We start from the raw sequence: 13,360 nt of genomic DNA, 5'->3' as shown, positions 1-13,360 counted from the left end.
AGAGTTGGGGAATCAGAGGCGTGGAATCAGATATGGGGAAACAGAGGCGGGGAATCAGAGGCGGGGAAACAGAGGCGGGGAATCAGATATGGGGAATCAGAGGTGGGGAATCAGAGGTTGGGAGTCAGAGGCAGGGAATCAGAGGCGGGGAATCAGAGGCGGGGAATCAGAGGCAGGGAATCAGATGTGCAGAATCAGAGAAGGGAATCAGAGGCAGGGAATCAGAGGCGGGGAATCAGAGGCGGGGAATCAGAGGCCGGGAATCAGAGGCCGGGAATCAGTGGCCGGGAATGAGAGGCCGGGAATCAGAGGCTGGAAATCAGAGGCCGGGAATCAGAGGTGGGGAATAAGAGGCACGGAATCAGATGTGCGGTATCAGAGATGGGGAATCACAGGCAGGGAATCAGAGGCGGGGAATCAGAGGCGCGGAATCAGAGGCAGGGAATCGGATGTGCGGAATCAGAGATGGGGAATCAGAGGTGGGGAATCAGAGTCCGGGAATCAGAGATGGGGAATTAGAGGCGGGGAATCAGAGGCGGGGAAACATAGGTGGGGAATCAGATATGGGGAATCAGAGGTGGGGAATCACAGGCGCTGAATCAGAGATGGTGAATCAGAGGCGGGGAATCAGAGGCAGGAAATCAGACATGGGGAATGAGAGGCTGGGAATCAGACACGGGGAATCAGAGGTGGGGAATCAGAGCTGGGGAATCAGAGGTGGGGAATCAGAGTTGGGGAATCAGAGGCGGGGAATCAGATATGGGGAAACAGAGGCGGGGAATCAGAGGCAGGGAAACAGAGGCGGGGAATCAGATATGGGGAATCAGAGGAGGGGAATCAGAGGTTGGGAATCAGAGGCAGGGACTCAGAGGTTGGGATTCAGATGCAGGGAATCAGATGCGGGGAATAAGAGGTGGGGATTCAGAGGCGAGAAATCAGAGGCAGGGAATCAGAGTTGGGGAATCAGAGGCAGGGAATTAGATATGGGGAAACAGAGGCGGGGAATTAGAGGCGGGGAATCAGAGGCCGGGAATAAGAGTCCGGGAATCAGAGGTGGGTAATCAGAGTCCGGGAATCAGAGGCGGGGAATGAGATATGGGGAATTAGAGGCGGGGAATCAGAGGCGGGGAAACAGAGGCGGGGAATCAGATATGGGGAATCAGAGGTGGGTAATCAGAGGTGGGGAATCAGAGTTGGGGAATCAGAGGCTGGGAATCAGATATGGGGAAACAGAGGCGGGGAATCAGAGGAAGGGAATCAGAGGCGGGGAAACAGAGGCGGGGAATCAGATATGGGGAATCAGAGGTGGGGAATCAGATGTTACGAATCAGAGGCAGTGAATCAGATATGGGGAAACAGAGGCGGGAAATCAGAGGCGGGGAAACAGAGGTGGGGAATCAGATATGGGGAATCAGAGGTGGGGAATCAGTGGTTGGGTATCAGAGGCAGGGAATCAGATATGGGGAATCAGAGGTGGGGAATCAGTGGTTGGGAATCAGATGTGCGGAATCAGATATGGGGAATCAGAGTCCGGGAATCAGAGATGGGGAATCAGAGGCGGGGAATGAGATATGGGGAATCAGAGGCGGGGAATCAGAGGCAGGGAATCAGATGTGCGGAATCAGAGATGGGGAATCAGAGTCCGGGAATCAGAGATGGGGAATCAGAGGCGGGGAATGAGATATGGGGAATCAGAGGTGGGGAATCAGAGGCGGGGAAACAGAGGCGGGGAATCAGATATGGGGAATCAGAGGTGGGGAATCAGATGTTACGAATCAGAGGCAGTGAATCAGAGGCGGGGAATCAGAGGCGGGGAATCAGAGGCAGGGAATCAGAGGCAGGGAATCAGAGGCAGGGAATCAGAGGCCGGGAATCAGAGGCGGGGAAACAGATATGGGGAATCAGAGGTGGGGAATCAGAGGCAGGGTATCAGATGTGCGGAATCAGAGATGGGGAGTCAGAGGCAGAGAATCAGAATCAGAAGCGGGGAATAAGAGGCCGGGAATCAGAGGTGGGGAATCAGAGTCCGGGAATCAGAGATGGGGAATCAGAGGCGGGGAATGAGATATTGGGAATCAGAGGCGGGGAATCAGAGGCAGGGAAACAGAGGCGGGGAATCAGATATGGGGAATCAGAGGTTGGGAATCAGAGGCAGGGAATCAGAAGTGGGGAATCAGAGGCTGGGAATCAGATGCGGGGAATCAGAGGCGGGGAATCAGAGCTGGGGAATCAGAGGCGGGGAATCAGATTTGGGGAATCAGAGGCAGGGAATTAGATATGGGGAAACAGAGGAGGGGAATCAGAGGCGGGGAAACAGAGGCGTGGAATCAGATATGGGGAATCAGAGCTGGGGAATCAGAGGCGGGGAATCTGAGTTGGGTTATCAGAGGAGGGGAATCAGATATGGGGAAACATGCGGGGCATCAGAGGCGGGGAAACAGAGGCGGGGAATCAGATATGGGGAATCAGAGGTGGGGAATCAGAGGCAGGGAATCAGATGTGTGGAATCAGAGATGGGGTATCAGAGGCATGGAATCAGAATCAGAAGCGGAGAATCAGAGGCCGGGAATCAGAGGCCGGGAATCAGATGCCGGGAATAAAAGGCCGGGAATCAGATATGGGGAATCTGAGTCCGGGAATCAGAGATGGGGAATCAGAGGCGGGGAATGAGATATGGGGAATCAGAGGCGGGGAATCAGAGGCAGGGAATCAGATGTGCGGAATCAGAGATGGGGAATCAGAGTCCGGGAATCAGAGATGGGGAATCAGAGGCGGGGAATGAGATATGGGGAATCAGAGGTGGGGAATCAGAGGCGGGGAAACAGAGGCGGGGAATCAGATATGGGGAATCAGAGGTGGGGAATCAGATGTTACGAATCAGAGGCAGTGAATCAGAGGCGGGGAATCAGAGGCGGGGAATCAGAGGCAGGGAATCAGAGGCAGGGAATCAGAGGCAGGGAATCAGAGGCCGGGAATCAGAGGCGGGGAATCAGATATGGGGAATCAGAGGTGGCGAATCAAAGGTTGTGAATCAGAGATGGGGAATCAGAGGCGGGGAATCAGAGGCAGGGAAACAAACACGCGGAATCAGAGGCGGGGAATCAGAGCTGGGGAATCAGAGGCGGGGAATGAGATATGGGGAATCAGAGGCGGGGAATCAGAGGCGGGGAAACAGAGGCGGGGAATCAGATATGGGGAATCAGAGGTGGCGAATCAAAGGTTGTGAATCAGAGATGGGGAATCAGAGGCGGGGAATCAGAGGCAGGGAAACAAACACGCGGAATCAGAGGCGGGGAATCAGAGCTGGGGAATCAGAGGCGGGGAATCAGAGTTGGGGAATCAGAGGCGTGGAATCAGATATGGGGAAACAGAGGCGGGGAATCAGAGGCGGGGAAACAGAGGCGGGGAATCAGATATGGGGAATCAGAGGTGGGGAATCAGAGGTTGGGAGTCAGAGGCAGGGAATCAGAGGCGGGGAATCAGAGGCGGGGAATCAGAGGCAGGGAATCAGATGTGCAGAATCAGAGAAGGGGAATCAGAGGCAGGGAATCAGAGGCGGGGAATCAGAGGCGGGGAATCAGAGGCCGGGAATCAGAGGCCGGGAATCAGTGGCCGGGAATGAGAGGCCGGGAATCAGAGGCTGGAAATCAGAGGCCGGGAATCAGAGGTGGGGAATAAGAGGCACGGAATCAGATGTGCGGTATCAGAGATGGGGAATCACAGGCAGGGAATCAGAGGCGGGGAATCAGAGGCGCGGAATCAGAGGCAGGGAATCGGATGTGCGGAATCAGAGATGGGGAATCAGAGGTGGGGAATCAGAGTCCGGGAATCAGAGATGGGGAATTAGAGGCGGGGAATCAGAGGCGGGGAAACATAGGTGGGGAATCAGATATGGGGAATCAGAGGTGGGGAATCACAGGCGCTGAATCAGAGATGGTGAATCAGAGGCGGGGAATCAGAGGCAGGAAATCAGACATGGGGAATGAGAGGCTGGGAATCAGACACGGGGAATCAGAGGTGGGGAATCAGAGCTGGGGAATCAGAGGTGGGGAATCAGAGTTGGGGAATCAGAGGCGGGGAATCAGATATGGGGAAACAGAGGCGGGGAATCAGAGGCAGGGAAACAGAGGCGGGGAATCAGATATGGGGAATCAGAGGAGGGGAATCAGAGGTTGGGAATCAGAGGCAGGGACTCAGAGGTTGGGATTCAGATGCAGGGAATCAGATGCGGGGAATAAGAGGTGGGGATTCAGAGGCGAGAAATCAGAGGCAGGGAATCAGAGTTGGGGAATCAGAGGCAGGGAATTAGATATGGGGAAACAGAGGCGGGGAATTAGAGGCGGGGAATCAGAGGCCGGGAATAAGAGTCCGGGAATCAGAGGTGGGTAATCAGAGTCCGGGAATCAGAGGCGGGGAATGAGATATGGGGAATTAGAGGCGGGGAATCAGAGGCGGGGAAACAGAGGCGGGGAATCAGATATGGGGAATCAGAGGTGGGTAATCAGAGGTGGGGAATCAGAGTTGGGGAATCAGAGGCTGGGAATCAGATATGGGGAAACAGAGGCGGGGAATCAGAGGAAGGGAATCAGAGGCGGGGAAACAGAGGCGGGGAATCAGATATGGGGAATCAGAGGTGGGGAATCAGATGTTACGAATCAGAGGCAGTGAATCAGAGGCGGGGAATCAGAGGCGGGGAATGAGAGGCAGGGAATCAGATGTGCGGAATCAGAGATGGGGAATCAGAGGCAGGGAATCAGAGGCGGGGAATCAGAGGCAGGGAATCTGAGGCCGGGAATCAGAGGCGGGGAATCAGATATGGGGAATCAGAGGTGGGGAATCAGAGGCAGGGTATCAGATGTTCGGAATCAGAGATGGGGAGTCAGAGGCAGAGAATCAGAATCAGAAGCGGGGAATAAGAGGCCAGGAATCAGAGGTGGGGAATCAGAGTCCGGGAATCAGAGATGGGGAATCAGAGGCGGGGAGTGAGATATTGGGAATCAGAGGCGGGGAATCAGAGGCAGGGAAACAGAGGCGGGGAATCAGATATGGGGAATCAGAGGTTGGGAATCAGAGGCAGGGAATCAGAAGTGGGGAATCAGAGGCTGGGAATCAGATGCGGGGAATCAGAGGCGGGGAATCAGAGCTGGGGAATCAGAGGCGGGGAATCAGATTTGGGGAATCAGAGGCAGGGTATTAGATATGGGGAAACAGAGGAGGGGAATCAGAGGCGGGGAAACAGAGGCGTGGAATCAGATATGGGAAATCAGAGGTGGGGAATAAGTGGCAGGGAAGCAGAGGCGGGGTATCAGAGCTGGGGAATCAGAGGCGGGGAATCTGAGTTGGGTTATCAGAGGAGGGGAATCAGATATGGGGAAACATGCGGGGCATCAGAGGTGGGGAAACAGAGGCGGGGAATCAGATATGGGGAATCAGAGGTGGGGAATCAGAGGCAGGGAATCAGATGTGCGCAATCAGAGATGGGGTATCAGAGGCATGGAATCAGAATCAGAAGCGGAGAATCAGAGGCCGGGAATCAGAGGCCGGGAATCAGATGCCGGGAATAAGAGGCCGGGAATCAGAGGTGGGGAATCTGAGTCCGGAAATCAGAAATGGGGAATCAGAGGCGGGGAATGAGATATGGGGAATCAAAGGCGGGGAATCAGAGGCGGGGAAACAGAGGCGGGGAATCAGATATGGGGAATCAGAGGTGGCGAATCAAAGGTTGTGAATCAGAGATGGGGAATCAGAGGCGGGGAATCAGAGGCAGGGAAACAAACACGGGGAATCAGAGGCGGGGAATCAGAGCTGGGGAATCAGAGTCGGGGAATCAGAGTTGGGGAATCAGAGGCGTGGAAACAGATATGGGGAAACAGAGGCGGGGAATCAGAGGCGGGGAAACAGAGGCGGGGAATCAGATATGGGGAATCAGAGGTGGGGAATCAGAGGTTGGGAGTCAGAGGCAGGGAATCAGAGGCGGGGAATCAGAGGCGGGGAATCAGAGGCAGGGAATCAGATGTGCAGGATCAGAGAAGGGGAATCAGAGGCAGGGAATCAGAGGCGGGGAATCAGAGGCGGGGAATCAGAGGCCGGGAATCAGAGGCCGGGAATCAGAGGCCGGGAATCAGAGGCCGGGAATCAGAGGCTGGAAATCAGAGGCCGGGAATCAGAGGTGGGGAATAAGAGGCACGGAATCAGATGTGCGGTATCAGAGATGGGGAATCACAGGCAGGGAATCAGAGGCGGGGAATCAGAGGCGCGGAATCAGAGGCAGGGAATCGGATGTGCGGAATCAGAGATGGGGAATCAGAGGTGGGGAATCAGAGTCCGGGAATCAGAGATGGGGAATTAGAGGCGGGGAATCAGAGGCGGGGAAACATAGGTGGGGAATCAGATATGGGGAATCAGAGGTGGGGAATCAGAGGCGCTGAATCAGAGATGGTGAATCAGAGGCGGGGAATCAGAGGCAGGAAATCAGACATGGGGAATGAGAGGCTGGGAATCAGACACGGGGAATCAGAGGTGGGGAATCAGAGCTGGGGAATCAGAGGTGGGGAATCAGAGGTGGGGAATCAGAGTTGGGGAATCAGAGGCGGGGAATCAGATATGGGGAAACAGAGGCGGGGAATCAGAGGAAGGGAAACAGAGGCGGGGAATCAGATATGGGGAATCAGAGGAGGGGAATCAGAGGTTGGGAATCAGAGGCAGGGACTCAGAGGTTGGGATTCAGATGCAGGGAATCAGATGCGGGGAATAAGAGGTGGGGATTCAGAGGCGAGAAATCAGAGGCAGGGAATCAGAGTTGGGGAATCAGAGGCAGGGAATTAGATATGGGGAAACAGAGGCGGGTAATCAGAGGCGGGGAATCAGAGGCGGGGAATCAGAGGCAGGGAATCAGATGTGCGGAATCAGAGATGGGGAATCAGAGTCCGGGAATCAGAGATGGGGAATACGAGGCGGGGAATGAGATATGGGGAATCAGAGGCGGGGAATCAGAGGCGGGGAAACAGATGCGGTGAATCAGATATGGGGAATCAGAGGTGGCGAATCAAAGGCGCTGAATCAGAGATGGGGAATCAGAGGCGGGGAATCAGAGGCAGGGAATCAAACACGGGGAATCAGAGGCGGGGAATCAGAGTTGGGGAATCAGAGGCGGGGAATCAGAGGCGGGGAAACAGAGGCGGGGAATCAGATATGGGGTATCAGAGGTGGGGAATCAGATGTTACGAATCAGAGGCAGTGAATCAGAGGCGGGGAATCAGAGGCGGGGAATGAGAGGCAGGGAATCAGATGTGCGGAATCAGAGATGGGGAATCAGAGGCAGGGAATCAGAGGCGGGGAATCAGAGGCAGGGAATCAGAGGCCGGGAATCAGAGGCGGGGAATCAGATATGGGGAATCAGAGGTGGGGAATCAGAGGCAGGGTATCAGATGTGCGGAATCAGAGATGGGGAGTCAGAGGCAGAGAATCAGAATCAGAAGCGGGGAATAAGAGGCCGGGAATCAGAGGTGGGGAATCAGAGTCCGGGAATCAGAGATGGGGAATCAGAGGCGGGGAATGAGATATTGGGAATCAGAGGCAGGGAAACAGAGGCGGGGAATCAGATATGGGGAATCAGAGGTTGGGAATCAGAGGCAGGGAATCAGACGTGGGGAATCAGAGGCTGGGAATCAGATGCGGGGAATCAGAGGCGGGGAATCAGAGCTGGGGAATCAGAGGTGGGGAATCAGATTTGGGGAATCAGAGGCAGGGTATTAGATATGGGGAAACAGAGGAGGGGAATCAGAGGCGGGGAAACAGAGGCGTGGAATCAGATATGGGGAATCAGAGGTGGGGAATAAGTGGCAGGGAAGCAGAGGCGGGGTATCAGAGCTGGGGAATCAGAGGCGGGGAATCTGAGTTGGGTTATCAGAGGAGGGGAATCAGATATGGGGAAACATGTGGGGCATCAGAGGCGGGGAAACAGAGGCGGGGAATCAGATATGGGGAATCAGAGGTGGGGAATCAGAGGCAGGGAATCAGATGTGCGGAATCAGAGATGGGGTATCAGAGGCATGGAATCAGAATCAGAAGCGGAGAATCAGAGGCCGGGAATCAGAGGCCGGGAATCAGATGCCGGGAATAAGAGGCCGGGAATCAGAGGTGGGGAATCTGAGTCCGGGAATCAGAAATGGGGAATCAGAGGCGGGGAATGAGATATGGGGAATCAGAGGCGGGGAATCAGAGGCGGAGAAACAGAGGCGGGGAATCAGATATGGGGAATCAGAGGTGGCGAATCAAAGGTTGTGAATCAGAGATGGGGAATCAGAGGCGGGGAATCAGAGGCAGGGAAACAAACACGGGGAATCAGAGGCGGGGAATCAGAGCTGGGGAATCAGAGTCGGGGAATCAGAGTTGGGGAATCAGAGGCGTGGAATCAGATATGGGGAAACAGAGGCGGGGAATCAGAGGCGGGGAAACAGAGGCGGGGAATCAGATATGGGGAATCAGAGGTGGGGAATCAGAGGTTGGGAGTCAGAGGCAGGGAATCAGAGGCGGGGAATCAGAGGCGGGGAATCAGAGTCAGGGAATCAGATGTGCAGGATCAGAGAAGGGGAATCAGAGGCAGGGAATCAGAGGCGGGGAATCAGAGGCGGGGAATCAGAGGCCGGGAATCAGAGGCCGGGAATCAGAGGCCGGGAATGAGAGGCCGGGAATCAGAGGCTGGAAATCAGAGGCCGGGAATCAGAGGTGGGGAATAAGAGGCACGGAATCAGATGTGCGGTATCAGAGATGGGGAATCACAGGCAGGGAATCAGAGGCGGGGAATCAGAGGCGCGGAATCAGAGGCAGGGAATCGGATGTGCGGAATCAGAGATGGGGAATCAGAGGTGGGGAATCAGAGTCCGGGAATCAGAGATGGGGAATTAGAGGCGGGGAATCAGAGGCGGGGAAACATAGGTGGGGAATCAGATATGGGGAATCAGAGGTGGGGAATCAGAGGCGCTGAATCAGAGATGGTGAATCAGAGGCGGGGAATCAGAGGCAGGAAATCAGACATGGGGAATGAGAGGCTGGGAATCAGACACGGGGAATCAGAGGTGGGGAATCAGAGCTGGGGAATCAGAGGTGGGTAATCAGAGGTGGGGAATCAGAGTTGGGGAATCAGAGGCGGGGAATCAGATATGGGGAAACAGAGGCGGGGAATCAGATATGGGGAATCAGAGGAGGGGAATCAGAGGTTGGGAATCAGAGGCAGGGACTCAGAGGTTGGGATTCAGATGCAGGGAATCAGATGCGGGGAATAAGAGGTGGGGATTCAGAGGCGAGAAATCAGAGGCAGGGAATCAGAGTTGGGGAATCAGAGGCAGGGAATTAGATATGGGGAAACAGAGGTGGGGAATTAGAGGCGGGGAATCAGAGGCCGGGAATAAGAGGCCGGGAATCAGAGGTGGGTAATCAGAGTCCGGGAATCAGAGGCGGGGAATGAGATATGGGGAATTAGAGGCGGGGAATCAGAGGCGGGGAAACAGAGGCGGGGAATCAGATATGGGGAATCAGAGGTGGCGAATCAATGGCGGTGAATCAGAGATGGGGAATCAGAGGCGGGGAATCAGAGGCAGGGCATCAAACACGGGGAAAGAGAGACGGGGAATCATAGCTGGGGAATCAGTGGCGGGGAATCAGAGTTGGGGAATCAGAGGCGGTGAATCAGATATGGGGAAACAGAGGCGGGAAATCAGAGGCGGGGAAACAGAGGTGGGGAATCAGATATGGGGAATCAGAGGTGGGGAATCAGTGGTTGGGAATCAGAGGCAGGGAATCAGATATGGGGAATCAGAGGTGGGGAATCAGTGGTTGGGAATCAGATGTGCGGAATCAGATATGGGGAATCAGAGTCCGGGAATCAGAGATGGGGAATCAGAGGCGGGGAATGAGATATGGGGAATCAGAGGCGGGGAATCAGAGGCAGGGAATCAGATGTGCGGAATCAGAGATGGGGAATCAGAGTCCGGGAATCAGAGATGGGGAATCAGAGGCGGGGAATGAGATATGGGGAATCAGAGGTGGGGAATCAGAGGCGGGGAAACAGAGGCGGGGAATCAGATATGGGGAATCAGAGGTGGGGAATCAGATGTTACGAATCAGAGGCAGTGAATCAGAGGCGGGGAATCAGAGGCGGGGAATCAGAGGCAGGGAATCAGAGGCAGGGAATCAGAGGCAGGGAATCAGAGGCCGGGAATCAGAGGCGGGGAATCAGATATGGGGAATCAGAGGTGGGGAATCAGAGGCAGGGTATCAGATGTGCGGAATCAGAGATGGGGAGTCAGAGGCAGAGAATCAGAATCAGAAGCGGGGAATAAGAGGCCGGGAATCAGAGGTGGGGAATCAGAGTCCGGGAATCAGAGATGGGGAATCAGAGGCGGGGAATGAGATATTGGGAATCAGAGGCGGGGAATCAGAGGCAGGGAAACAGAGGCGGGGAATCAGATATGGGGAATCAGAGGTTGGGAATCAGAGGCAGGGAATCAGAAGTGGGGAATCAGAGGCTGGGAATCAGATGCGGGGAATCAGAGGCGGGGAATCAGAGCTGGGGAATCAGAGGCGGGGAATCAGATTTGGGGAATCAGAGGCAGGGAATTAGATATGGGGAAACAGAGGAGGGGAATCAGAGGCGGGGAAACAGAGGCGTGGAATCAGATATGGGGAATCAGAGCTGGGGAATCAGAGGCGGGGAATCTGAGTTGGGTTATCAGAGGAGGGGAATCAGATATGGGGAAACATGCGGGGCATCAGAGGCGGGGAAACAGAGGCGGGGAATCAGATATGGGGAATCAGAGGTGGGGAATCAGAGGCAGGGAATCAGATGTGCGGAATCAGAGATGGGGTATCAGTGGCATGGAATCAGAATCAGAAGCGGAGAATCAGAGGCCGGGAATCAGAGGCCGGGAATCAGATGCCGGGAATAAAAGGCCGGGAATCAGATATGGGGAATCTGAGTCCGGGAATCAGAGATGGGGAATCAGAGGCGGGGAATGAGATATGGGGAATCAGAGGCGGGGAATCAGAGGCAGGGAATCAGATGTGCGGAATCAGAGATGGGGAATCAGAGTCCGGGAATCAGAGATGGGGAATCAGAGGCGGGGAATGAGATATGGGGAATCAGAGGTGGGGAATCAGAGGCGGGGAAACAGAGGCGGGGAATCAGATATGGGGAATCAGAGGTGGGGAATCAGATGTTACGAATCAGAGGCAGTGAATCAGAGGCGGGGAATCAGAGGCGGGGAATCAGAGGCAGGGAATCAGAGGCAGGGAATCAGAGGCAGGGAATCAGAGGCCGGGAATCAGAGGCGGGGAATCAGATATGGGGAATCAGAGGTGGCGAATCAAAGGTTGTGAATCAGAGATGGGGAATCAGAGGCGGGGAATCAGAGGCAGGGAAACAAACACGCGGAATCAGAGGCGGGGAATCAGAGCTGGGGAATCAGAGGCGGGGAATGAGATATGGGGAATCAGAGGCGGGGAATCAGAGGCGGGGAAACAGAGGCGGGGAATCAGATATGGGGAATCAGAGGTGGCGAATCAAAGGTTGTGAATCAGAGATGGGGAATCAGAGGCGGGGAATCAGAGGCAGGGAAACAAACACGCGGAATCAGAGGCGTGGAATCAGATATGGGGAAACAGAGGCGGGGAATCAGAGGCGGGGAAACAGAGGCGGGGAATCAGATATGGGGAATCAGAGGTGGGGAATCAGAGGTTGGGAGTCAGAGGCAGGGAATCAGAGGCGGGGAATCAGAGGCGGGGAATCAGAGGCAGGGAATCAGATGTGCAGAATCAGAGAAGGGGAATCAGAGGCAGGGAATCAGAGGCGGGGAATCAGAGGCGGGGAATCAGAGGCCGGGAATCAGAGGCCGGGAATCAGTGGCCGGGAATGAGAGGCCGGGAATCAGAGGCTGGAAATCAGAGGCCGGGAATCAGAGGTGGGGAATAAGAGGCACGGAATCAGATGTGCGGTATCAGAGATGGGGAATCACAGGCAGGGAATCAGAGGCGGGGAATCAGAGGCGCGGAATCAGAGGCAGGGAATCGGATGTGCGGAATCAGAGATGGGGAATCAGAGGTGGGGAATCAGAGTCCGGGAATCAGAGATGGGGAATTAGAGGCGGGGAATCAGAGGCGGGGAAACATAGGTGGGGAATCAGATATGGGGAATCAGAGGTGGGGAATCACAGGCGCTGAATCAGAGATGGTGAATCAGAGGCGGGGAATCAGAGGCAGGAAATCAGACATGGGGAATGAGAGGCTGGGAATCAGACACGGGGAATCAGAGGTGGGGAATCAGAGCTGGGGAATCAGAGGTGGGGAATCAGAGTTGGGGAATCAGAGGCGGGGAATCAGATATGGGGAAACAGAGGCGGGGAATCAGAGGCAGGGAAACAGAGGCGGGGAATCAGATATGGGGAATCAGAGGAGGGGAATCAGAGGTTGGGAATCAGAGGCAGGGACTCAGAGGTTGGGATTCAGATGCAGGGAATCAGATGCGGGGAATAAGAGGTGGGGATTCAGAGGCGAGAAATCAGAGGCAGGGAATCAGAGTTGGGGAATCAGAGGCAGGGAATTAGATATGGGGAAACAGAGGCGGGGAATTAGAGGCGGGGAATCAGAGGCCGGGAATAAGAGGCCGGGAATCAGAGGTGGGTAATCAGAGTCCGGGAATCAGAGGCGGGGAATGAGATATGGGGAATTAGAGGCGGGGAATCAGAGGCGGGGAAACAGAGGCGGGGAATCAGATATGGGGAATCAGAGGTGGCGAATCAATGGCGGTGAATCAGAGATGGGGAATCAGAGGCGGGGAATCAGAGGCAGGGCATCAAACACGGGGAATGAGAGACGGGGAATCATAGCTGGCGAATCAGAGGCGGGGAATCAGAGTTGGGGAATCAGAGGCGGTGAATCAGATATGGGGAAACAGAGGCGGGAAATCAGAGGCGGGGAAACGGAGGCGGGGAATCAGATATGGGGAATCAGAGGTGGGGAATCAGATATGGGGAAACAGAGGCGGGGAATCAGAGGCGGGGAAACAGAGGCGGGGAATCAGATATGGGGAATCAGAGGTGGGGAATCAGTGGTTGGGAATCAGAGGCAGGGAATCAGATATGGGGAATCAGAGGTGGGGAATCAGTGGTTGGGAATCAGATGTGCGGAATCAGATATGGGGAATCAGAGTCCGGGAATCAGAGATGGGGAATCAGAGGCGGGGAATGAGATATGGGGAATCAGAGGCGGGGAATCAGAGGCAGGGAATCAGATATGCGGAATCAGAGATGGGGAATCAGAGTCCGGGAATCAGAGATGGGGAATCAGAGGCGGGGAATGAGATATG

This window comes from Narcine bancroftii, chromosome 1 (assembly GCF_036971445.1).
Source record: "Narcine bancroftii isolate sNarBan1 chromosome 1, sNarBan1.hap1, whole genome shotgun sequence".
NCBI lineage: Eukaryota > Metazoa > Chordata > Chondrichthyes > Torpediniformes > Narcinidae > Narcine > Narcine bancroftii.
The sequence above is the reverse complement of the archived record's forward strand: the minus strand, read 5'-3'. Positions refer to the sequence as shown.